Source organism: Pseudopipra pipra, unplaced genomic scaffold (genome assembly GCF_036250125.1).
Source record: "Pseudopipra pipra isolate bDixPip1 unplaced genomic scaffold, bDixPip1.hap1 HAP1_SCAFFOLD_143, whole genome shotgun sequence".
In the NCBI taxonomy this organism is placed as follows: Eukaryota; Metazoa; Chordata; class Aves; order Passeriformes; family Pipridae; genus Pseudopipra; species Pseudopipra pipra.
Window position 1 is genome coordinate 65,340 of NW_026990622.1, and position 25,855 is coordinate 91,194.

General features: G+C 55.0%; 3 long non-coding RNA genes across 11 annotated transcripts; 2 read left to right on the forward strand and 1 right to left on the reverse strand.

Annotated features, from left to right (window-relative positions):
- Positions 1 to 3,959: 3,959 nt before the first annotated feature.
- LOC135408051 (uncharacterized) lies at positions 3,960 to 9,466 on the forward strand. The gene is made up of 3 exons (XR_010427200.1): positions 3,960 to 5,140; positions 6,309 to 6,413; positions 9,030 to 9,466. It is a non-coding gene; the product is annotated as an uncharacterized LOC135408051 (long non-coding RNA).
- A 2,431-nt stretch (positions 9,467 to 11,897) lies between these two features.
- Positions 11,898 to 13,414, forward strand: LOC135408048 (uncharacterized). Its single transcript, XR_010427195.1, has 2 exons — positions 11,898 to 12,366; positions 12,947 to 13,414. It is a non-coding gene; the product is annotated as an uncharacterized LOC135408048 (long non-coding RNA).
- Positions 13,415 to 15,415: 2,001 nt separating this feature from the next.
- On the reverse strand, positions 15,416 to 23,595 carry LOC135408047 (uncharacterized). Of its 9 annotated transcripts, none has more exons than XR_010427194.1 (3): positions 22,732 to 22,950; positions 21,502 to 22,618; positions 15,416 to 15,497 (listed from the first exon to the last, which is right to left on the reverse strand). It is a non-coding gene; the product is annotated as an uncharacterized LOC135408047 (long non-coding RNA). The 9 variants fall into 9 exon arrangements; XR_010427193.1 differs by having other exon boundaries at positions 22,201 to 22,618; positions 22,732 to 22,944; XR_010427191.1 differs by lacking the exon at positions 15,416 to 15,497 and adding an exon at positions 19,664 to 19,896.
- Positions 23,596 to 25,855: the final 2,260 nt, after the last annotated feature.

Here is a 25,855-nt window from a genome sequence, read left to right on the forward strand (position 1 = left end):
GTTGAGGTTCCTAAGGCAGGCACTGAGGACTTTGAGGGCTCCAGACAGAGCAGACCTGGGAAGGCCCTCGTTGAAGCCCCTTGGAAACCTTGTAAGGGTAGGTGTGTATGGTAATAAGTGTTGGAGAATGTCCTGAATGTGGAACAGGAATGCAGGGAAGGAAAATGAACCCTCCTGTAATGCTGCCATATCAGCTTCAGTGGAGATACCTCTGTGTGCCCTTTTGGAGCTGATTGCCAGGGCACCTGGTGGGCTGGAATGATTCAAGAGCATGGGAATACAAGATTGCCTGGCTTCTGAAACTCACCAGTTGTGTCTCAGAGGTTCTTGTATGAAATTTTAGGTAACACCTGAACTTCTAGTGTGTACTTCTGAGTTCTGTTGGAAAGAGATTGTCCAGGGAACAAGTATCTTTCTCATTCCAGGAAGTTGCACTTGATGAACTTCCCCTCTGAGCTGATGCCCTTGGCAGGAGAAGTGCTCAGCAAGGAGGCTCTTTGCTCCTAGGCAGGAAGAAAGGCCAGTGCCCTTCCTCCCCAAGGCCCAGCCCAGCAGGGCTGGCAGGAGCTGCTGGTGTGGCTGCTCTTTGGGTTCTCAGCTGTGGCTGTGGGGTGGTGACATCGTGTTCCTGCCTGTGCTCCAGGGCAGCCAAAAGCCCCAGCCCAGCCCCTGGGCCTTTCTGGGAGCCTGAGCTATTGCAGCACTGGGGATGGCTTTGGTTTCCTTCTTTCCTCAGAGTAAAAGTGTCTGGGGGAGTCTGTGATCTCCCTCGTTTTTGTATCATAACTGGAACTTGTAAAGAAGTTCACCTTGTGTAATTTACCAACTGACTTGGCAGTGCCAGGCTGTTGTAGCATGCAGGTTATTGTTTGTGTCTGAGTAGTTTGGTGTTTATTTGCCAAGGGAGGCTGTGGAATGTTATGGTATTTTTGTCCCAATATTTGGAGGCAGTTCCCTGGATTAGATGATTTCTGCGTTGCTCCCTGGTGTCTAAGTTGTGAGGTGTACTAAGAACTGGTAGTTTTTGCAGTGGGATGTACCCTAGAAACTCCATGGAGCTGAGCCAAGGGATTTAGAGGGACTAAGCAAGCGAAGTAAAGAAAGAATGAAGAAGGGAACTGAGAGAGCAGCCAAGCAGCACCAAGTTCCTCTACAACCAGGTGAGTTGTCTTGAAGTTGATAAGGTGGTCACTTAGAACATGGGGGGCTCCAGGCACAGGTGACCACCAGACACCTCTGATGGAGCCCCTCAGAGAGCTTATAAGGGTTTGTGTGTATGGAAACAGGTGTTGGGGATGTCCTGAATATGGAACAGGAATGCAGGGAAGGAAAAAGAACCCTCCTGTAGTGCTGACCCCTGCCATCAGCTGCAGTGGAGATACCTGTGTGTGCCCTTTGGGAGCTGATGGCCAGGACACCCGGTGGGCTGGGATCATGGCAGGGTGTTGTAAGCAAGCAATGCCTGGCTTCTAAAACTCACCAGTTGACTCCTAGAGGCTTCTTTGAAGAGCTGAGTTGAGGCAGCAGAATTGGCCCCCCAGGAGGGACTCTGTGCCTGCTCTCCCGTGGCTCCAAGGGATCTCTGGCCCTTCACGCCGGCACCGAGATTTTCTCGGGAAGGGCCTCGGATCCCCGGACCAGTCTGGGACACAGGCAAGATCCCCCTGCATTTTAGGACCAAATTGGCCCCCTGGAGGGACAGTGCTGTTGGTGCCCCCCGGGTTGGGGCACCCCCAGGACTCCAGCGCGCACCGAAAGGATTATTCGGGGAGATCCTCGGGGTGCCCGGCCCTGGGGAGCTCAAAGCAAGGTCCCTGCAATGGATTCAGGCATTGCTGAGAGTATCCCAGGGGTAGCTGTCCCTGCTAGACATGGAGCTCTCTAATGGACTGTAATTGGGTGATAAAAGTGGTACTCCAAGTGCAAAAGAATTGTGGGATTGGGATTAAGAAATGAGCAGTGATGGTCCAATTGGCTGTTTTCTCTGGAATGTAATGGTAAGAGCTGCAGGAGTGCCAGGTGTGTGTTCCAGTCCCCAGCATTTGGTTTGCACATGTCCTGATCAGACACAGGTCCAACTTCCTCAGTCCTTAACACAATAGAGGGAGAATGAAGGACTGGCAGTGTTAAGGTGATTGGTGTGACAGGGGTGAAACTGGGAAAACATTGGGGAATTCCTCAGTTGGTCTATTTGCCAAATTCGTCCAAACCTCTGCTCGGAAGAGATTGAGTGGAAAAGTTGAGGCAGAAATGAAATGGAAAAGTGAGGATACTGAAACTGTAATTGCTGAAACTAAATGTGTCCAAGCAGCAGCTCTTGTTGTGCAGGGAATAACTCCTGTCAGCAGCAAGGTCCTGACTGAAGTGGCAGCTGCAGTTGTTCCTGTTGTGTGGGCCAGTGGACTTCCAGGAGGGTGGAAGAGGGCAGAACCTGTAGGTATTAACCCTAATATGCGATCTATATGGGTAAGGCCAAGCCAGTGTCCTTTAAAATCAGAATGCCAGCTTGGATTGGTTGCAGTAACAGCTAAATTGGCTCATCCTGGTTTGCTTGTAGGATGTGAATGCAAGAACCTGCCAAGAAAACCAATAGCAAAGGGGATTGATGAGTGCAGGACCTGAGAGAAGCACCTTGAATGACAACCTCGAGCTGTTTCCAGTATTGGATTGCAAAGATGGCCTTTGCTGCATCTCCTTGAGCAAGGAAAGCCAGGATACCTTTGCTTTGGAAGGAGAAAATGGGGAAAGCAGGAAGGAAGAAAAGCAGTCCCCTGACTCCTCCCTGAGCCCCAGACAGCCCATGAACTGCCTTGCTGGGAATGGTAGGACGGGGTGGACTCTGGATTGCTCCCTCTGGATGTGTGGTAAGACTGTTCTGCCAACTTTTAAGAATAGCATGTAAAGCATTTGCTGCCTTGGCTAGATGGTGCAAGGGCAGCCTTTAAGCAGCTGAAGCATTCCCTGAGGAGAGCTCTGGGTCTGCCATATGTCTCAGAACTGTTGGAAGCATCTTTGGTGGGGAGGGCAAACAAAGGCCAAGGTGTGCAGTGACCCCCCTGAGAAGGGACTTTGAGTTAATGGCATCCCTGCAAGTGAACTGTGTGGGCTGTTCCCCCTGTAGGGCAGGTGACAGTCCCAGCTACAGTGATGGGAGAAATGGTTAAAAGAGAGCCCAAAAAGCTGGAAATCCTCCTGGAGGCTCTTGGCAAACAGAGTTTCCTGCATTCCCCCTGCAAGAAGGACAGTGATAGCTTTTGAGTGCTGGTAGATGCTTTTAATAGATAGCCTTGAGTGTGTCCTTGTTGCACCAGTAGGCCTTGCCAAAGTCCCAGTATTCCAGGAGATATGCCTACTGAAGTTTAAAATGATCTCCATAATCCTTTGTTGTCTTGAGGCTCTCCCCTGCAGGAACTCCAGGAACTCCTGGTGCCACCTGGGCCGATGGATTGGACGCCCCAGCCCCTCCGTTCCTGCCCAGCCACTGGGTCCGTGTCCAGTGGTGGCACTGCCAGCCCTGCAGGTGAAGTGGGAAGGGCCTTTCCAGGTCTTATGGGTCACATTTATAGCAGCTGAAGTTGCAGAAAAAGGACCTGGGGTCTCTTCTTCTTGAGTTCAGAAAGCTCCTTTTGATTGGTGAGCAGGACAAAGTGGATCCTTCAGAGTTCCCATCCGTGTTTGTGTCTCAGCCTGTGTTAGGATTCAGGGCTGTAGCTGTTGTTGTCACTGAGGAGTCAAACTCTGCTTTAAATCATGAGACACTGGCCTAATGGCCAAGTGTCAGGAAAAAAGGGGGAATGCTCTCTGAGTGTTGAGATGTAACAAGAGCTGATCCTTTTTGCAGTGGGATGTAGCCTGGAAAGTGCACAGAGCTGAGCTAAGGGATTGAAAGGGACCAAGCAAGGGAGGTGAAGAAGGAAGGAAGAAGGGAAGTGAGGCAGCAGGCAAGCAGCAGCAAGTTGCAGTGTAAGCAGGTGAGTTGTGTTGAGGTTCCTAAGGCAGGCACTGAGGACTTTGAGGGCTCCAGACAGAGCAGACCTGGGAAGGCCCTCGTTGAAGCCCCTTGGAAACCTTCTAAGGGTAGGTGTGTATGGTAATAAGTGTTGGAGAATGTCCTGAATGTGGAACAGGAATGCAGGGAAGGAAAATGAACCCTCCTGTAATGCTGCCATATCAGCTTCAGTGGAGATACCTCTGTGTGCCCTTTTGGAGCTGATTGCCAGGGCACCTGGTGGGCTGGAATGATTCAAGAGCATGGGAATACAAGATTGCCTGGCTTCTGAAACTCACCAGTTGTGTCTCAGAGGTTCTTGTATGAAATTTTAGGTAACACCTGAACTTCTAGTGTGTACTTCTGAGTTCTGTTGGAAAGAGATTGTCCAGGGAACAAGTATCTTTCTCATTCCAGGAAGTTGCACTTGATGAACTTCCCCTCTGAGCTGATGCCCTTGGCAGGAGAAGTGCTCAGCAAGGAGGCTCTTTGCTCCTAGGCAGGAAGAAAGGCCAGTGCCCTTCCTCCCCAAGGCCCAGCCCAGCAGGGCTGGCAGGAGCTGCTGGTGTGGCTGCTCTTTGGGTTCTCAGCTGTGGCTGTGGGGTGGTGACATCGTGTTCCTGCCTGTGCTCCAGGGCAGCCAAAAGCCCCAGCCCAGCCCCTGGGCCTTTCTGGGAGCCTGAGCTATTGCAGCACTGGGGATGGCTTTGGTTTCCTTCTTTCCTCAGAGTAAAAGTGTCTGGGGGAGTCTGTGATCTCCCTCGTTTTTGTATCATAACTGGAACTTGTAAAGAAGTTCACCTTGTGTAATTTACCAACTGACTTGGCAGTGCCAGGCTGTTGTAGCATGCAGGTTATTGTTTGTGTCTGAGTAGTTTGGTGTTTATTTGCCAAGGGAGGCTGTGGAATGTTATGGTATTTTTGTCCCAATATTTGGAGGCAGTTCCCTGGATTAGATGATTTCTGCGTTGCTCCCTGGTGTCTAAGTTGTGAGGTGTACTAAGAACTGGTAGTTTTTGCAGTGGGATGTACCCTAGAAACTCCATGGAGCTGAGCCAAGGGATTTAGAGGGACTAAGCAAGCGAAGTAAAGAAAGAATGAAGAAGGGAACTGAGAGAGCAGCCAAGCAGCACCAAGTTCCTCTACAACCAGGTGAGTTGTCTTGAAGTTGATAAGGTGGTCACTTAGAACATGGGGGGCTCCAGGCACAGGTGACCACCAGACACCTCTGATGGAGCCCCTCAGAGAGCTTATAAGGGTTTGTGTGTATGGAAACAGGTGTTGGGGATGTCCTGAATATGGAACAGGAATGCAGGGAAGGAAAAAGAACCCTCCTGTAGTGCTGACCCCTGCCATCAGCTGCAGTGGAGATACCTGTGTGTGCCCTTTGGGAGCTGATGGCCAGGACACCCGGTGGGCTGGGATCATGGCAGGGTGTTGTAAGCAAGCAATGCCTGGCTTCTAAAACTCACCAGTTGACTCCTAGAGGCTTCTTTGAAGAGCTGAGTTGAGGCAGCAGAATTGGCCCCCCAGGAGGGACTCTGTGCCTGCTCTCCCGTGGCTCCAAGGGATCTCTGGCCCTTCACGCCGGCACCGAGATTTTCTCGGGAAGGGCCTCGGATCCCCGGACCAGTCTGGGACACAGGCAAGATCCCCCTGCATTTTAGGACCAAATTGGCCCCCTGGAGGGACAGTGCTGTTGGTGCCCCCCGGGTTGGGGCACCCCCAGGACTCCAGCGCGCACCGAAAGGATTATTCGGGGAGATCCTCGGGGTGCCCGGCCCTGGGGAGCTCAAAGCAAGGTCCCTGCAATGGATTCAGGCATTGCTGAGAGTATCCCAGGGGTAGCTGTCCCTGCTAGACATGGAGCTCTCTAATGGACTGTAATTGGGTGATAAAAGTGGTACTCCAAGTGCAAAAGAATTGTGGGATTGGGATTAAGAAATGAGCAGTGATGGTCCAATTGGCTGTTTTCTCTGGAATGTAATGGTAAGAGCTGCAGGAGTGCCAGGTGTGTGTTCCAGTCCCCAGCATTTGGTTTGCACATGTCCTGATCAGACACAGGTCCAACTTCCTCAGTCCTTAACACAATAGAGGGAGAATGAAGGACTGGCAGTGTTAAGGTGATTGGTGTGACAGGGGTGAAACTGGGAAAACATTGGGGAATTCCTCAGTTGGTCTATTTGCCAAATTCGTCCAAACCTCTGCTCGGAAGAGATTGAGTGGAAAAGTTGAGGCAGAAATGAAATGGAAAAGTGAGGATACTGAAACTGTAATTGCTGAAACTAAATGTGTCCAAGCAGCAGCTCTTGTTGTGCAGGGAATAACTCCTGTCAGCAGCAAGGTCCTGACTGAAGTGGCAGCTGCAGTTGTTCCTGTTGTGTGGGCCAGTGGACTTCCAGGAGGGTGGAAGAGGGCAGAACCTGTAGGTATTAACCCTAATATGCGATCTATATGGGTAAGGCCAAGCCAGTGTCCTTTAAAATCAGAATGCCAGCTTGGATTGGTTGCAGTAACAGCTAAATTGGCTCATCCTGGTTTGCTTGTAGGATGTGAATGCAAGAACCTGCCAAGAAAACCAATAGCAAAGGGGATTGATGAGTGCAGGACCTGAGAGAAGCACCTTGAATGACAACCTCGAGCTGTTTCCAGTATTGGATTGCAAAGATGGCCTTTGCTGCATCTCCTTGAGCAAGGAAAGCCAGGATACCTTTGCTTTGGAAGGAGAAAATGGGGAAAGCAGGAAGGAAGAAAAGCAGTCCCCTGACTCCTCCCTGAGCCCCAGACAGCCCATGAACTGCCTTGCTGGGAATGGTAGGACGGGGTGGACTCTGGATTGCTCCCTCTGGATGTGTGGTAAGACTGTTCTGCCAACTTTTAAGAATAGCATGTAAAGCATTTGCTGCCTTGGCTAGATGGTGCAAGGGCAGCCTTTAAGCAGCTGAAGCATTCCCTGAGGAGAGCTCTGGGTCTGCCATATGTCTCAGAACTGTTGGAAGCATCTTTGGTGGGGAGGGCAAACAAAGGCCAAGGTGTGCAGTGACCCCCCTGAGAAGGGACTTTGAGTTAATGGCATCCCTGCAAGTGAACTTTGTGGGCTGTTCCCCCTGTAGGGCAGGTGACAGTCCCAGCTACAGTGATGGGGAAAAATGGTTAAAAGGGAGCCCCAAAAGCTGGAAATTGCCCTGGAGGCTCTTGGCCAACAGAGTTTCCTGAGTTCCCCCTGCAAGAAGGACAGTGATAGCTTTTGAGTGCTGGTAGATCCTTTGAATAGATAGCCTTGAGTGTGTCCTTGTTGCCCCAGTAGGCCTTGTCAAAGTCCCCATATTGCAGGGGATATACATGTTAAAGTTTAAAATGATCTTCCTAATCCTTTGTTGTCTTGAGGCTCTTCCCTGCAGGAACTCCAGGAACTCCTGGTGCCACCTGGGCTGATGGATTGGACGCCCCAGCCCCTCCGTTCCTGCCCAGCCACTGGGTCCATGTCCAGTGGTGGCACTGCCAGCCCTGCAGGTGAAGTGGGAGGGCCTTTCCAGGTCTTGTGGATCACATTTATAGCAGTTGACATTGCAGAAAAAGGATGTTGGGTCTCTTCTTCTTGAGTTCAGAAAGCTCCTTTTGATTGGTGAGCAGGACAAAGTGGATCCTTCAGAGTTCCCATCCGTGTTTGTGTCTCAGCCTGTGTTAGGATTCAGGGCTGTAGCTGTTGTTGTCACTGAGGAGTCAAACTCTGCTTTAAATAATGAGACACTGGCCTAATGGCCAAGTGTCAGGAAAAAAGGGGGAATGCTCTCTGAGTGTTGAGATGTAACAAGAGCTGATCCTTTTTGCAGTGGGATGTAGCCTGGAAAGTGCACAGAGCTGAGCTAAGGGATTGAAAGGGACCAAGCAAGGGAGGTGAAGAAGGAAGGAAGAAGGGAAGTGAGGCAGCAGGCAAGCAGCACCAAGTTGCAGTGTAAGCAGGTGAGTTGTGTTGAGGTTCCTAAGGCAGGCACTGAGGACTTTGAGGGCTCCAGACAGAGCAGACCTGTGAGGGCCCTTGGTGAAGCCCCTTGGAAACCTTCTAAGGGTAGGTGTGTATGGTAATGAGTGTTGGAAAATGTCCTGAGTATGGAATAGGAATGCAGGGAAGGAAAATGAATCCTCCTGTAATGCTGCCATATCAGCTGCAATGGAGATAGGTCTGTGTGCCCTTTGGGATCTGATTACCAGGGCACCTGGTGGGCCGGGATGATTCAAGAGCATAGGAATAAAAGATTTCCTGGCTTCTAAAACTCACCATCTGAGTCTTAGAGGCTTCTTTGAAGAGCTGAATTCAGGCAGGAAAATTGGCCCCCCAGGAGGGACTCTGCCTGCTCTCCCGTGGCTCCAAGGGATCTCTGGCCCTTCACACCGGCACCGAGATTTTCTCGGGAAGGGCCTCAGATCCCCGGACCAGTCTGGGACACAGGCAAGATCCCCCTGCATTTTAGGACCAAATTGGCCCCCTGGAGGGACAGTGCTGTTGGTGCCCCCCGGGTTGGGGCACCCCCAGGACTCCAGCGCGCACCGAAAGGATTATTCGGGGAGATCCTCGGGGTGCCCGGCCCTGGGGAGCTCAAAGCAAGGTCCCTGCAATGGATTCAGGCATTGCTGAGAGTATCCCAGGGGTCCCTGTCCCTGCTAGACATGGAGCTCTCTAATGGACTGTAATTGGGTGATAAAAGTGGTGCTCCAAGTGCAAAAGAAGTGTGGGATTGGGATTAAGAAAGTGAGGATATTGAAACTGTAATTGCTGAAACTAAATGTGTCCAAGCAGCAGCTCTTGTGCAGGGAATAACTCCTGTCAGCAGCAAGGTCCTGACTGAAGTGGCAGCTGCAGTTGTTCCTGTTGTGTGGGCCAGTGGACTTCCAGGAGGGTGGAAGAGGGTAGAACTTGTAGGTATTACCCCAAATGTGGGATCTATATGGGTAGGGCCAAGCCAGTGTCCTTTAAAATCAGAATGCCAGCTTGGATTGGTTGCAGTAACAGCTGAATTTGCTCATCCTGGTTTGCTTGTAGGACGTGAATGCAAGAACCTGCCAAGGAACCAATGACCAAGATGATTGATGAGTGCAGGACCTGAGAGAAGCACCTTGAATGACAACCTCGAGCAGTTTCCAGTATTGGATTGCAAAGATGGCCTTTGCTGCATCTCCTTGAGCAAGGAAAGCCAGGATACCTTTGCTTTGGAAGGAGAAAATGGGGAAAGCAGGAAGGAAGAAAAGCAGTCCCCTGACTCCTCCCTGAGCCCCAGACAGCCCATGAACTGCCTTGCTGGGAATGGTAGGACGGGGTGGACTCTGGATTGCTCCCTCTGGATGTGTGGTAAGACTGTTCTGCCAACTTTTAAGAATAGCATGTAAAGCATTTGCTGCCTTGGCTAGATGGTGCAAGGGCAGCCTTTAAGCAGCTGAAGCATTCCCTGAGGAGAGCTCTGGGTCTGCCATATGTCTCAGAACTGTTGGAAGCATCTTTGGTGGGGAGGGCAAACAAAGGCCAAGGTGTGCAGTGACCCCCCTGAGAAGGGACTTTGAGTTAATGGCATCCCTGCAAAGTGAACTTTGTGGGCTGTTCCCTCTGTAGGGCAGGTGATAGTCCCAGCTACAGTGATGGGAAAAATGGTTAAAAGAGAGCCCAAAAAGCTGGAAATCCTCCTGGAGGCTTTTGGCCAACAGAGTTTCCTGAGTTCCCCCTGCAAGAAGGACAGTGATAGCTTTTGAGTGCTGGTAGATCCTTTGAATAGATAGCCTTGAGTGTGTCCTTGTTGCACCAGTAGGCCTTGTCAAACTCCCTATATTCCAGGAGATATACATATTGAATTTTAAACTGATCTTCATAATCCTTCATAATCCTGAGGCTCTCCCCTGCAGGAACTCCAGGAACTCCTGGTGCCGCCTGGGCCGATGGATTGGATGCCCCAGCCCCTCCGTTCCTGCCCAGCCACTGGGTCCGTGTCCAGTGGTGGCACTGCCAGCCCTGCAGGTGAAGTGGGAAGGGCCTTTCCAGGTCTTGTGGATCACATTTATAGCAGTTGACATTGCAGAAAAAGGATGTTGGGTCTCTTCTTCTTGAGTTCAGAAAGCTCCTTTTGGTTGGTGAGCAGGACAAAGTGGATCCTTCAGAGTTCCATCCATGTTTGTGTCTCAGCCTGTGTTAGGATTCAGGGCTGTAGCTGTTGTTGTCACTGAGGAGTCAAACTCTGCTTTAAATAATGAGACATTGGCCTGATGGCCAAGTGTCAGGAAAAATGGGGGAATGCTGTCTGAGTGTTAAGATGTAACAAGAGCTGATCCTTTTTGCAGTGGGATGTAGCCTGGAAAGTGCACAGAACTGAGCCAAGGGAGTGAAAGGGAGCAACCAAGGGAGGTGAACAAAGAAGGAAGAAGGGAAGTGAGGCAGCAGGCAAGCAGCAGCAAGTTGCAGTGTAAGCAGGTGAGTTGTGTTGAGGTTCCTCAGGCAGGCACTGAGGACTTTGAGGGCTCCAGACAGAGCAGACCTGTGAGGGCCCTTGGTGAAGCCCCTTGGAAACCTTCTAAGGGTAGGTGTGTATGGTAATGAGTGTAGGAGAATGTCCTGAATATTGAACAGGAATGCAGGTAAGGAAAATGAATCCTCCTGTGATGCTGCCATATCAGCTGCAATGGAGATAGGTCTGTGTGCCCTTTGGGATCTGATTACCAGGGCACCTGGTGGGCTGGAATGATTCAAGAGCATAGGAATAAAAGATTTCATGGCTTCTAAAAGTCACGATCTGAGTCTTAGAGGCTTCTTTGAAGAGCTGAGTTGAGGCAGCAGAATTGGCCCCCCAGGAGGGACTCTGTGCCTGCTCTCCCGTGGCTCCAAGGGATCTCTGGCCCTTCACGCCGGCACCGAGATTTTCTCGGGAAGGGCCTCAGATCCCCGGACCAGTCTGGGACACAGGCAAGATCCCCCTACATTTTAGGACCAAATTGTGCCCCCTGGAGGGACAGTGCTGTTGGTGCCCCCCGGGTTGGGGCACCCCCAGGACTCCAGCGCGCACCGAAAGGATTATTCGGGGAGATCCTCGGGGTGCCCGGCCCTGGGGAGCTCAAAGCAAGGTCCCTGCCATGGATTCAGGCATTGCTGAGAGTATCCCAGGGGTCCCTGTCCCTGCTAGACGTGGAGCTCTCTAATGGACTGTAATTGGGTGATAAAAGTGGTGCTCCAAGTGCAAAAGAAGGGTGGGATTGGGATTAAGAAATGAGCAGTGATGGTCCAATTGGCTGGTTTCTCTGGAATGTAATGGTAAGAGCTGCAGGAGTGCAAGGTGTGTGTTCCAGTCCCCACCATTTTGTTTGCACGTGTCCTGGTCAGACACAGGTCCAACTTCCTCAGTCCTTAACCCAATAGAAGGAGTGTGGCTTTAAAAGGTACAGACTCTGTTTCGGTGATGTAAGAAAGACGAAGACCTTTATTATGACAATGCATCAGCTTTTATATCCCAGGCAGAACAATAGGTAGTTCAAGCAGAACAATTGGTGATCTTCTACTTATGCTTACTTTTTCAAGTCTACATAATACAGCCTGTGTTTTAAGAGATACAAATAACTACATATCTTAGCCACCAAGGTCCTTCTTGCAGTCTTGTAGCTTCTTCTTCTGTGTCCTCTTTGTCCTGCTTTCCGTTCCCATGGCTTTCTGCCAGCTAGTTGAACAATGTCCACTGTCCTGGGCCTGAGGGAGGTGACACTGTTCACCTCCATAATTCCCCCTTCTTTTTTTACAAATAAAACAGCCTTTAATGCTTTGTTTATAGTTGGTTGATTGCATTGCATCAAGCATGGCAAGCATATTGCAATACACAGAAACATCCTCACACCGGCCCATCCCATCTTTACTATGGATTTAACCCATGCTGATATTCCCCAACTATTCAGCAGGTTTTCCCGGTAATCTCAGCTCTCCTTAACATGCAGCTTTGCAACTCCCTTTTGCAACTGTTGGATGCACTGTGAATAGACTCCCAATGATCAGACAAATTCATACCACACCTTCCTTGAAATTCTTTACATTCATGTCCCTGAGCCAATAGTAAAAAGTCAATTGTAGCTCTATTCTGTAACACAGCAGGTCTGACTGAATTAACATCCAAAGGCAGTTCACTTAGTACCTTGCATGTTGCATTTGTTTGCTTTGCAAGACAGCATCCTAATTTGTTTCTTGTAGCTTTTGCTGTTCCTACAAGGGCAAATAGTGAAGCAAAAATTCAGGGTGCTTTATCCCAATAGGTTCCCCTCTCGTCACAGGCTGCAGCAAAAGCAGGAGTAGAGCATCCCTTTGGTCTCGCCCCAGCAGTGTGTGCAGGAGAACATCAGGAACATTGGGGACCATACAGGTCAGTCTTGCCCCAGCAGTGTGTGCAGGAGAACATCAGGAACACTGAGGACCATACAGGTCAGGTGTCCAATTGTGCAAGGCTCTCTGACTGCACGTGTTGGAATTCCTGGCCATGCCCTGTCTCCACAAAGAAGAAATTCCTTTCGGAAGACTGTGGGGTTTGGTCAGACTGACTGAATGGTTTCCACTCCTGTGTCGTTGCACCACAGTGACTCATTTCTATACGTGTCACCGTAGGCGTTGTTCCCTGCTTCTCATGGCTTGTCCAGGAGATGGAATTCCAGTGCTACACAATAGATGGCTCGTGGTGCTCCCAAAAGGAGCCTTTCTGTCTTCAGGGCAAGTTCTGGTGCCCCTGGAGCTGTTGGGAGAAGCAAAGGGGTGGCAGTGAGAGGCCTGGAATGATGTTGCTGTAGCACAGACATTGTTCCCTGGCAGGTTCCTGGCTTGGATTCCTTGGCTGCCACTTGGCAAGGCCTGGCAGGGCCTCAGTTGTGTAGGGAACCAAACATGGAATGGGAAAGCAAAGGGGGGGAGGTTCTGGTTTCAGAAGGGATCATTGCCTTCTCTTTCGGAAGGTACAGTGAGCTGGTCCAACTGTGGCAAGAAGAGCAAGTGGGCTGTGAAGGTTTGGAGCAGTCTGCAAGGTTCCTCATGCCCAAAGGAAGTGCAGCCCTGGAAGAGTCAGGAATACTGACAAGTGCCCCAGTTCTGGTGAAGCTCAACTGTGTAAAACACTTATGGAGCTAAAATTCCACAGCACTGAGCTGTTGGGTCCCAAATAATAATGAAGAGAGAGGCAGAAACTCCCCCTGCTGCTGGGGCTGAACTGTCTGCAGTGACTGGGCAGGACTTGGCCCTGATGCCTGAGTGCTCTCCAACCCCCCCAGGCTCGATCCCAGCTGTCAGCCCCTGGCTCCATAACTTGAGAAGAGGGTGTTCCTGCCAGCCCAGCTGCTGTGTTGGTGGTCCTGGGGGCACCTCCTGCCCTGGCCTGCTGTGAATGTGTTTGTGTTGTAGCTCAATAAAGTCCCTTTCAGTGGTGATTGTGTCATTTTTGTGTTAGTTCCTCTCCCCTCTTGCCCTGCCCCGGTGGCTGCATCACTGGCTTGTGCCTAAATGAACTCTTCCCCTGCAGCAGTTCCCTGCTGCTCTCAGAGAGGGTGGAGTTGAGGTCTCTGAGCAAAGGGAAAAAGGATCCATCCAAGGCAGGCCAGTGCTCCCCCCCTGCCTTCCTCCAGCCTCCCGTGTTTCCAGTTCCCATCCCTGCTGGACACAGAGCCTGTTCCCAAACAACCCCTGTTCCTGTTCTCTCTCTGTGTCTCCCCTCACACCTCCCCTCCTATAATCTCCAGCCGCCCAGGCCCCTGTTTTTGAGGGGCATTCCTGGGCTGCTGCCCCCCATTCTTTATAAATGAAGTGCCAAGAGCCCCAAGTGCAGAGAGGTCTGCAGGGAATCAGTGCCTAGAGCTGCCTGTGCCTGCCTGTGTTCCTGCAGTTCTCCTTCCTGTTCTCCCTGGGCTGGAGAGACCTGCCTGCCCTGGGTTTATTGGAGCAGAGGGATGGGATTACATTTGTGCAGAAGGTTTGTTCACAGACATGTTTTCTGACAGACAGTGCCATTTCCCTTTTGTCTTTCCCAAGTTTTTCCAAGTGCTGCCCAGCACGGGGATCCATGTGGTGGGACAGTGACTGGCAGGAGGAAGGGGAGCCTTGGCCTCACCTGCCCAGCTCAGGTGGGTGGCACAGAATGGGGGTGGGCTGGCAAGGCATGAACACATTTCTGAGTTCTGGAGTGCCTTGAATCCTTTCCCTGTCAGGTTTCTCTCCCTCATTTCCTGGGCTCCATTGTCCCAGGTGTCTCTTCCTTTGCCCAAAGTCCAATGGCAGAGGATTGACTGACTCCCATGGGAGGTTTGGAATGAAAAGGGTTCTGTTCAAATGGGGCAAGGAATGCAGTAAGAAAGATGAGCCTCCTTTTAGTGCCTGAAGTAGAGAGGAATAAAAATGGTGGAAAAGGTCCCATTTTATTTGTTGTCCCCCCTGGATTTTTCATGGCTAAAACTCTCTAGTGAGCAATTGAAGAGAAGGGTGAAGGGCAGGAGCCTTTGACTTGCCCAGTGCCCTTAATTGCCTTGTTCTCCTCTCTTCCAGGCCAGGCCAAAGCCCTGCTCCAGCCCAGCTCTGCCAAGTGCCCTGGGCTGGGAGCAGCCAAAGGCAAGAGGCTGCAGCCCCGCCGGCCGGGCTGGGGGCTCCTGGTGCTGCCCGTGGGGTGGGGTAAGTCAGAGGGACACGTTTCTCTCCTCCTGCTGTTGGCATTTGCTCCCTGGGCACTGGATGTGTAAGGAAGGACGGAGTAGCAGGGAAGGGCAGTGTTTCCAAACTGTCTGAATGTTGCCCCCAGGTTTGGGATGGAGCAGGGATGGGGGTGGTTGGGTTTGGCCTGGGCCGGTCAGGATCAGCCATAAAGGACCCACCAGACCCCTGAACCCTCACTGGACATGTCCAGCCCCTCAAGTCATTAATTTTCAATAGAGGACAAAGTATTGGTACTTGCTTCTGATCTGTGGAGGATTTCCTTTGGAATGATCAATGCAAAACATCTCTTTGGGTCTTTTGTTTGTTTGTTTGTTTGTAATTTCCTCTCTGGCTTCAATGAGTTTGGTGTGTTCCTATTAAGGAAGCAGCCTGTTTTTATCTTGAAATTTGGGGTGGTTTGGTTTGTTTAGGTTTTTTTCCCCCCACTGACTCGGGCCATCCGTGCATAGTCCGTGTTGTCCCACAGGACTGTTCTGGTTCTGGGTCAGAGAGAGAGAAGGGAAGTGGCTTTTCCTCATCTGGAATGTTTCCAAGCAGAAGTGGGACATTGTCCTGCCCCTCCCCAAAGCACTGCAGGCACCTGGGAGTAGCTCAGGGCTGGCCCAGTTCTCTGAGACAGAACTATGGGGGAGAGGTTTAAGTATTAATCACATCTCTGGTGTCCCTTGGTTGTAAGGATTGGGTCCTACACTCCCAGAGCGTTAAGGAGAACAAGGAACTTCTGTTCTTCCTGGCAAACCTTCTGCTATTGCTTGTGCAGTGTTTGGGTTCTGTTGTCTGAGTTCCTGTCCAGGATCTTTCTAAGAGAACCTGTTAGAAATGTAGAGGTAGGATTAGAATTTGGGTCTGTTGCCTCCCCAACTGCCTCCAAGTCCTGATGGACTGGAGTGATGAGTGCTTTCAGCCCAGGGTATTTCTTGATATTGTGTGGCTTTCCCTCAGCTGTGGGTGAGGAATTGTGCAAGCAAGGCCTGTGTGCCCGTGGGTGTCTCCCGTGTGTGTCCGTGTGGCAGGGCTGGGACAAGGACTCGTGCAGGGACCCAGCTGGCACTGGAGCTGCTGCCATTCTGAGCCACTGCCAAGGGCTGTGGAGAGACCCTCTGGGAGGCTGTTGCCAGGATTCCATTGGGAGCTGGATCTCCCTCCAGCTGCAGCAGCCAGGGGAGGGTTCTTCCTTGTGCAGCCCAGTGGCTTCTGCTCAGGCTGGCCCAGAGTGGGGCTGGGGCAGGTTCTCCAGGGAACTGGAGCCAGCCCTGAACGGGGCTCTGGAGAGCAGGAGCTGCAGGGACTGAGGTTTGCAAAGCTGGGCTGAAGTTTGTCAAAGCAGCAGAACATTCTCATTCTGGTGGGTTTGTGGAGTCCGTGTTGGTGCCCAGGAGAACTGGGTCAGACTGGGCTTTGTGGTCCGAGAGCTGCCTCCCTAAATTTGGTAGGCTGTGTGTGCTGGCAATGAAGTGCTATCCCAGAGGCTGATGGTTTCTGTCTCCAGGGATGCCCAGGACGCTGCTAATGCCCAGGGATCTGCTCTGGGTCCAGGCTGTCCGTGCTGGAGGGCCCTGGTGGCTGCAGTCCCTGAGCCCGCAGAGACAGAGAGAGCCCCGGCCCGAGTGGCCTTTGGCCCCTTGTCCTGAATTTGGGGTGAGCCTGGGAGCGTGTGGAAGGTGAGAATGAGGGCTGTGTTCCAGCCTGACACCGGGAAGGTCAGTGTTTCCCTGGAGGGGGAAGGTTTGGGCCCGCAGGCTGAGTTGGAACAGGACCAGGGCAACAGACGCTGCTGTCTTTTGTTGCCTCCTGAGGTCTTCTGTCCCCCTTGGAGATTTCCTCCCGGGCTGTGGCCCCACAGGGAGCAGAAGGGAAAGCTACCAATGCCATGGGCATTGCCAGCCTTTGTCTCTCTGCTTTGCCATCCAAGCTGGGAATTTGCTGCTGTTGCTGCCGAGGCTGCCCTACCTGGGAGTTGTGTCCTCCTTGCAGCCCTTCCCAGCCCCAGCCATGAGCTCCAGTTGTGCCTCTGTGTGTCTGGGAGTGTTTGCTGGGACTGTGCTTCCAATGCATCATCCCTGAGAAGATCCTGTTGTTCCAGAGCACTGGGGACAGTTTGGGCTTGGCAGCTTCAGAGCTGGATTGGAGCAGTCCCTGAAAAGAATCAGGAGAGTGGAGGTTTGTCCCAGTGGTGCTTTCACACCCCACTGGACAGGCTGGGCTTTGTGTTTGAGGTTGTCCTGTATTTGCTCTGCAGATAATGGGCCCTTCCCAATTCAGCCCAGCAGATCCCAAGGGCTCTGACAGGAATATTTGTTCTTTCCTTCCCTTTGGGATAACTTCATCTCCAAATTGCCATGAGCAATTCCTTAATTTCTCCTGAAGAAAACCAAGTGTCAGAGGCAGTTTGCCAAGGAGGCCAGAAGTGTCTTTGGAGCAGAGAGTGCTGCCAGCTGCGTGTGCCTGTCCCCAGCCTGGCACTGCCCACAGGGACACACTGGGCACTGACCATGAGAGGGAACAAAACCACTGCCTGCCAGAGGGTTTGTCCTGGGCCAGTCAGGCCTGGGGCAGGAATTGGACTGGGCAACTCCATCAGCTGCTCTTCCCTCCCCCACAAAGCCCCATCCCCTGGGCATTAATGACGTGCCCTGTGCCCAGCGCTCCCTGTTCACCCAACTGAAACCAGAGCAAGGCTTGCTTTGCTTGGAACAACTTAAAATAACTTGAAAACAAAATAAATCACTTTTTTCTTCTTTTTTTTCTTTTAGATGCTGGAATTGCCTCTCTGGCTGTGTGCTGAGCTCTGGCTGCAGGGGAGTGTCAGGCCTTGGTGGCTGTGAGTTCCTGTTCTTCTCCCTGGGAAACTGGAAAGAGTTATTCATTGGATTGCAGAAATGTAATTTTGAGGGGACCCAGCAACTGTTTGTGTAGGAAAAGGTGAGGTGCTGCAGAGGGGAGGGAGGTGGCATTTTGGAGGGGTCCCACTGAGGGGGGAGTGGAGAGCCTGGGGCTGGAGTGTGAGTTATTAAACAGGGAAGAAGGGAAGGATGCTTGGGAGGGAAACACTCAGGGAATGTGTAGGGATGGAATGGAAATTTGGGGTGTCAGGAAGAGATAATTGATGATGTAGAGGAAGGGAAATGTTGGGGGTAAGACTTGATCTCATCTGTAGAGGACAGAAGGACCATTTAGAGATAAAGTGAGGCAGTGAGTGGTGGGCAGGTCGGGAAAATTTGTGTTTGTAAAATTTCAGGTCACCTGTAGCAGAGAGGATGTACCTCCTGATGGACACTGAGGCAGTCAGGGGTGGGCAGGAGGGGGGGAAACCTTTGGGGTTAAAACTTGAGGGAACGTCCAGGGCAGAGAGTGAATATTTTGAAGGATAAATGAGGTACTCAGTGGTGGACAGCTGGGGAGTGTTTTAGGGTAAACTTGGGGTAGCCCACAGGGTAGAGAATGAACATGTATTTGTACAGAGGAGCTGATTACATGTGGGTAGGTAAGGAGAATTTTGGGAGTAAAATCTGTAGCAGAGAGAATGAATACCTTGGGGTAAAGTGAGGCAGTCAGTGATGGGCAAGGAGGGAAAATTTGTGTTTGTAAACGTTGAGGTCACGTGGAGCAGAGAATGTACATCCTGAGGTAAACTGGGGTAATCAGTTGTGGACATATGGGGAAAATTACAGGGGTAAAACTTGAGGTAATGTCCAGGGGACAGAAGGAATATTTTGAGTTAAAACTTGGGGGGTTTTTAAGGAGGTTATCTCCAGGGGAGAGAAAGGACATCAGGAGGTCAACTGAGGTAATCAGTGGTGGCCAGGTGGGGAGATTCAGGGCAGAAATCTCTGAGGTAATCTCCAGGGTCCAGAATGAATCCTGAGAGGTGCAGAGGAGGCAATCAGGAGTGGACACCACAGTGGGCCCAGGGAAGGTTCTGGGGGTAAAATGTGTGGTAGTGTCTGGCAGAGAGAATGAACATTTTGGGATAAACTAAGGCAGTCATCAGTGGACAGGTAAAACTAGAGAAACCCTCCAGGGTGGAGAATGAATATTTGGAGGTCAAAAGGAGGTAGTCAGTGGTGAGCAGGTGGGGGAAGTTTTGAGAGTAAACTTGAGGTGGTCTGTAGGGTAGAGCATGAACATATTTAGGTATACATGAGGTGATCAGCTGTGGAGAGGTAGGGAAATTTTGGGGGTCCCACTTGAGCAAATCTGCAGGGCAGAGCATGAATATTTGGAGGTCCTAAAGAGGTAATCAGGAGTGTGCAGGTAGGGAAGACTCTGGGATTTAAAAGGTAGGTAAACTCAGGGAGAGAATGACTCAATTTTGTGTTCAAAAAGAGGTAATCAGGAGTGGGCTGGAAGGGGAAAGTTTGGGGGTTAAAAAGGAGCTTCATTCTCTGCAGGGCAGGGAATGAACACACTGAGGTAACCTGATGTGATGAGTGGTGACAGACAGACAGTTGTGGGTGTTAAAGTTCAGGTAACCTGCTGGGAAGAGAAGGAACCTGTTGAGGTGAACTGAGGGTCTCTGCAGTGGCCAAGCAGGGAAATGTTGGGCTGATCCCTGAGTTGCTTCTGTGTGGGGCGGCTGCAGCGAGGCCGAGCCCTGGCCCTGATTTGCCAGCCATGGGCAGGGGGCTCTGTGCCAGCCGGGGGAGCAGCGGGGCCCCCGTGGCAGAGAGGGCAGGGGGGCTGTGGAGCTGCCCCGGGGGGAGCGGGGGGTCCTTTCCTGGGCCGCCTCCAGCCCCCCTCGATCCCCGGGGCTGCGCTGCCCCCCGAGGCTGTTTGAGGCAGAGAGTGCTGCCAGCTGCGTGTGCCTGTCCCCAGCCTGGCACTGCCCACAGGGACACACGGGGCACTGACCATGAGAGGGAACAAAACCACTGCCTGCCAGAGGGTTTGTCCTGGGCCAGTCAGGCCTGGGGCAGGAATTGGACTGGGCAACTCCATCAGCTGCTCTTCCCTCCCCCACAAAGCCCCATCCCCTGGGCATTAATGACGTGCCCTGTGCCCAGCGCTCCCTGTTCACCCAACTGAAACCAGAGCAAGGCTTGCTTTGCTTGGAACAACTTAAAATAACTTGAAAACAAAATAAATCACTTTTTTCTTCTTTTTTTTCTTTTAGATGCTGGAATTGCCTCTCTGGCTGTGTGCTGAGCTCTGGCTGCAGGGGACTGTCAGGCCTTGGTGGCTGTGAGTTCCTGTTCTTCTCCCTGGGAAACTGGAAAGAGTTATTCATTAGATTGCAGAAATGTTTTTTGAAACCTGTCCCCTTCTTTGTGCCTTTTGCTGACAGATCTTCTCTTTCTGCCTTTCAATTTACAGCCTCCTTGCAGCTCCCAGCCGGGAAAACCTGGGATAACTGAGGAGGGACCGAGATGAAGGTTTTAGCTGCAGACTTAGGCTAATTTCTAGGGGATACAGCAACTGTTTGTGTGGGAAAGTGTGTTTAACCACATTGGCCCAAGTTGTGTTTGAACCAGCTTGGAAAACCTGGGATAACTGAGGAGGGACCGAGATGAAGGTTTTGTCTGCAAACTTGGGGTAGTTTCTAGGGGATACAGCAACTGTTTTTGTAGGAAAGTGTGTTTAACCACATTGGCCCAAGTTGTGTTTGCACCAGCTGGGGCCAGAGGTGCCAGGCAATCCAAAGCAAACCCTGCTCAGCCTCTAAATCCCAGGGGAAGTTCTCCAAGCTGCTCATTGACGGACTAAAGATCCATTGAAATGGAACCAAGAGCACTACTAAGTTTCCTGAGAATCCCAGGATTGCTGTCCTAGAATTTTTAACAGTTTTTTTAAGCTTTTTATGACAAAAATTACTTTCTTCCTTTGATTGAGTCCCTCAGTAGGATTTGGGATTTCTGTGGATTCTGAATCCCTCCCAGTGGCCCTGACACTGGTCAGAGCTGGCAGGACAAACAGAGTCAGAGCTCCTGGTAGGCACAGGGGCTTTCCCCCAGAGTGGATCCAACTGCTGCCCCCCAGCCTGGCCAGGCGGGATCTGCTTTGGCTCCCGGCTTCTGCCAGAGACAGAATGTGTTCCCTTGATTGGAATGAGGATCCCGTAGCTTCATCTCCTGGATGTTCCCTGGGCAGCTGATCCACTCTGCCCCACGTCCTGCTCTCAGTTCCTGCCCAGCCAGAGCCATCTGTGCCAAGGGCACGAGCACTCCCAGCCTGGATAGGGAATGGGGGACTGGCTTGTGCACAATTCACCTAGAAAGTCAAACGAGGGGACTGTTGGGCAGCGGCTTTGGCCGACACGGCAGCACAAAGATTGTTCTCTGCAGGGGGCCCAGGTTTGGGTGCCGGTCTCAGCTTTGCAGGTTTGGATGAATTCTACCTACAGCCCGCAATTCCTTGCCGAATTCCTGCTGGAACAGCCTCCCAGTGCCTCCTGGAGCCCGGCTGTTCCCCCGCAGAGCTGCCGCTCTAACGCCAGGTTTGCCAGGAAGCAGCCACGGTTCCAGGTTTGCTCAGCGGGATCGGGACAAGGACAGGTTGATATTCCACAGACTTTGCTGTTTATAACCCTCCTCCCCCAGCCCCGCTGGTGTCCCTGGGGGGACTTGAGCGAGCTCCCTGGAATTGGGCCGGTTTTCCGCCCCGGGCCGGGCTCCAGGGGATGTGTTGGCCCAGGAGAAGGCGGGGGCCGGACGCGCTCCCGGCCCAGGGCGAGGCAGCCCCTGAGCACGGGCGAGGACGTCTGTCCGGGCGGGAAGCCGCTGTCCCTTCCGAGCCTCGGGAGCGGCCCCGGGGAGTTCTTTTCCCCGAGGAAAGGGATGCACAGCCCTGCCTTCAGGGCACCTCGGCTCTGACCCACCTGTTCCAGCTGTCCACGGGTTCTGCAGGTGCGGTTGGGTCCCCGAAAAACTGCGAATTGCATCCAAGCCCAACTTTCTCCAAGCACCCTCTTTTCTTTTCAGGCGTCTCCGAGGGCTCTTGCTCGGGATTTAGTGCCGCTGAGGGCACATGGCCCTGGCTTTAAGGCTGCTGCTGGCTGCTGGCCTCCGGCTGGAAGGGCAGGGATTTGGGGCGGGCGGGACACACGTGGGGGGCGCGGGGAGCTCTGGGAGGTGGGCCCTGGGAATGGCTGCCCGCGCTGCTCTGCAGCCCCGCCGTGCCGACACTGCCGAGTGCCAGCTGGATTCTTTGGGTCCTTTGGGGCTGGCGCTGGGGCGTGTCCAGGGTGAGGCATCTCAGGGGGCCCGTTCAGAGCAGCGCCCGGCTGAGGAGCCGCGGGCAGCCCTTTCCCCGTGCCCACCCCACGGGGGCTGTAGGGCACAGCTCCAGGGCACAGCTCCTCCATCCCCTGGCAATAGGAAGCCCAAGCAGGGCTGGGTCGCTGTCTGTCGCTCCGGCCTCCTCCCGGCCCGCATTCCCTGCCCAGCTGGGACTGCCCAGGGAGCCCCGAGAACGTTCCTGGCGGGAAGCGGGAGCCGCCGAGGGCTCCGTCCAACTCCGGGCCCGAAAAGCGGCCCCGACCTGAGCCCCCCCGGCATTTTGGGTTCCGAAGGCTCACCTGGAGGAGACGCTCCCCCGCAGGCGGGACCAGGCGGCGACACTCGACCAAACGCCTTTGCCTCGGAGCGAGGGATCCCTCCGGACTCGTTTGGCTCCTTTATCCCTGGAAATGAGCTCGGATGCCGCACGAGCACCTTTGCAGCCGTTGGGTGAAGCCCGGACGGGGCCGGAAAACCTCCCTGAGCAGGGCAGCGATGAATTGGTGCCCGTCCCCAGCCGGGCACAGCCCAGCCGGCCGCGCTCCCTCCGGCCCGTGGCTGCGAAGGGCTCCTGCAGAGATTGAATAAAAGCTCATTTCCTGACTGTATTTGCCCGCGGTCTTGCCCCTCTTTTGACTCGCGCAGCACCATCCGGTTGGAGCATTTCTTGGTTTCCTCCCCTGTAGCCGTTTCCCTCCCAGGCAGGGCCTTCCCCGTCTGCAAATCAAGAGGAAATGTTTCAACGGGATTTTGAAAACCAGAGGGTTTGCCCCGGGAGGGTGCGAGTTGCCGAGAAAGCGGGGGAGAGGAAGGAGAGCCTCAGGTCTCACCTGGCTGGTGTCAGATGAGCCGCACCTTCTGGATGGCAGGGCAAAGAACTGCTGTCGGTAATTGCCGAAGTTCCGCAGGCAGAGCTGGGAGCAGCCTGTGCCCGACCCGCGGCACGGTCAGTGCCAGCTCCTGGGGCCGCCTGAGGACAGACACAGGGACACGGGGACAAACGAGCAGCTCTGCTCGGGGTCCCGGAGCACGGGAGGAACGGGGAAAGGGCTGCCGCGTTCTTCCCTCCCCGGCAGGCCCCCAGCTCCCCGCGGCCGGAGCGGGCCCGTGGCCGGAGCCCCGGCGGGCCCCAGATCCCTCGTTCCCGGGGGGCCCTGGGGGTGGGAACCTCCTGGGGCCGCGTTTAAGGGGGAGACGGGCGATGTTCGCCCCGGGAGCGGGTGCGGTGGCCTCGGGGGTGCCCGAGCGGGGAAGCTCCGATCCCGCGGGGGGTACGGGCGGCACCCCTCCTCGGCGGTCCCGGGGCCGGCCCGGCGTGTCCCCGCGCCCCGGCCGGTCCCAGCCCCGGCTCCGCGTCGACACGACGAACGCGCCGCCGTTCTCCCCCGACCGGGCCCCGGCAGAGCCCCGGCCCCGAGCGGCCCCCGCCGCGCTCGGCCCCAGCGCCCGGCCCGGAGCGGCTCTTCTCGCCCGCGTTGCCGGGGCACAGGCGGCGAGGCCGGGCTGGGATGAGCCCGGCACGATCCTGGTCCCCGTCCGGATGCCGAGCCCCATCCCAGCCCCAAACCAACCTCGCTCCTCCGGTCGCGGTCCCGGTCCTGGCCCCGATCCTTGTCCCGGTCCTCCTGCCGAGCTCCATCGCCACCCTCGGTCTTCCGACGCGCCGATCGCTCCCGCAGCATCCCGGTACGAGGTTCCTCCACAGACTCGGGACGAGCGCGGCTCTGCCGGCTTTAAACGGCGCGGCCGGGGCGGGGCCGGGGCGGGGCCGGGGCGGAGCGGGGCCCGCACAGGTGTGCGAGGCGGGGCCGCGTCCAGGTGCGCGGGGCGGGGGACGGGCAGGGCGGGGGTCGGGGCGGGGGTATTTAAGCGCCGGAACTCGCCCCCGCGGCCGTTTGCTCGGGCAGTGCGCGGGGAGGCAGCAGCGCCGCGGGAGCCTCTCGCTGCCGCGGCCCTTTTTCTTTGCTTTTGTTTTTGTCTTTCTTTTGCTTTTCCCCCTTTTTTTCGTCCCCTCCCTTCCTCCCCACCCTCCACCCGCTCCCCGCACGCCGCCTCTCCCCGGCCGCTGTCGCTGCCCTCCTGCACAGCCCGGCCCCCCCTCCTGCCCCCGGCCCCCCCTGCCTGCCCCTGCTCCCCCCTCGCTGCTCCGCTGCACAGCCCGACCTGCCCGCACCCCCGCTCCGTCCTTGCCCCCCCGCCCCGTCCCGTCCGTCCCCCCTGTCCCCCGGGCCGTGTCCCCGCAGCCGCGGGGCTTGGGGGCGCCGCTTTAATAAAGCCGCGAGGGCCGGAGCCGGCGCCCCCCCTGGATCCCCCTTTCCACGGGGCCGGGGCCCGCTCGGCGGGTCCCCCCTGCAGTTCACAAGCACCGCCCGACACCGCCGGGGCTCCGGCCCGTCCCGACTCACACGGGGGGCTCCGCGGGCGGGGGGACGAGGGGGTGGCGGGGGGGGCAGGGGATGAGGGTCCCCTCCGGAGGAGGGGGCTCGGGGGGGACGAGGGGGAGGCGGGGGGGGGCAGGGGATGAGGGTCCCCTCCGGAGGAGGGGGCTCGGGGAGGTGGGCGGGGGCAGGGGGGGCTCGGGGAGGGGGGAGGAGGGAGGGGCCAGGGGAGGGGGGGCAGGGGGATCCCCTCCGGAGGAGTGGGGTCCTCGGGTGGGAGGGGTCAGAGGGGGGAATTCCTCCCACTGATCCCTCCCACCCCGGGACTCCGTCCCTCGGGGGGCGATCGGGGGCGGGGCCCCCTCCGGAGAAGGGGGTCCCGGGGTGGGAGAGGGGAGTTTTCCCCTGTCGGGCCCCTCCCACCCCGGGACTCCCCGCCCTGAGGGGTGGCCTGGGGACCCCCTCCAGGGCAGTGGGGGTCCCGCGGTGGGAGGGGTCAGAGGGGCGAACTCCTCCCACTGATCCCTCCCACCCCGGGACTCCTCCCCCGGGGGGCGGTCGGGGGCGGGGCCCCCTCCGGGAAAGGGGGTCCCGGGGTGGGAGGGGAGGAGGGGCGAGTTCCCCCCTCTGGCCCCTCCCACCTCGGGACTCCCCGCCCCGGGGGGCGGTCGGGGGGACCCCCGTCCGGGGGAGTGGGGTCCTGCGGTGGGAGGGGTCAGAGCGGGAGATCCGCCCCGCGATTCCTCCCATCCGGGACCCCCTGCCCGGGGGGGAACGGGGGGGGAAGGCGGGGGGGGGGGGGGGAAGGAGAAGGGGGGAGTAGTGGCGGAGGGGGGGTGGGAGGCAAGGCGAGGGGGGGGACGGGGGGGGACAGGGGGGGGACGGGGGGGAAGGAGGGGACGGGGGGGGAAGGGGGGGGACGGGGGGGACGGGGGGGGACGGGGGGGAAGGGGGGTAGGGGGGGGAAGGGGGGGTAGGGGGGGCAAGGGGGGGGTAGGGGGGGCAAGGGGGGGGTAGGGGGGGCAAGGGGGGGGTAGGGGGGGCAGGGGGGGGAAGGGGGGGGTAGGGGGGGGAAGGGGGGGGGAAGGGGGGGCAGGGGGGGGAAGGGGGGGGAAGGGGGGGGAAGGGGGGGCAGGGGGGGGTAGGGGGGGGGAAGGGGGGGGAAGGGGGGGGCAGGGGGGGGGTAGGGGGGGGGAAGGGGGGGAAGGGGGGGGGCAGGGGGGGGTAGGGGGGGGAAGGGGGGGGAAGGGGGGGGTAGGGGGGGGGTAGGGGGGGGGAAGGGGAGGGGGGTATTAGATTCTTTAAGATTCTTAATGATTTTATTTTATCTTTGTATATATATAGTATATATTATATGATGTATAAGAATTATCTTCATACAGTATGTCACAATAACTTTAGTTTATTAACTTATTCTACCTACTGTTGTTTAAAGATTCTTAATGATTCTATTTTATCTTTGTATATATATTGTATTTATAATGTGATGTATAAGAAGTTTCTTCATACAGTATGTCGCAATAACTTTATTAACTTATTCTACCTACTGTTGTAGAAGCAATCTTTTTTGCGTATA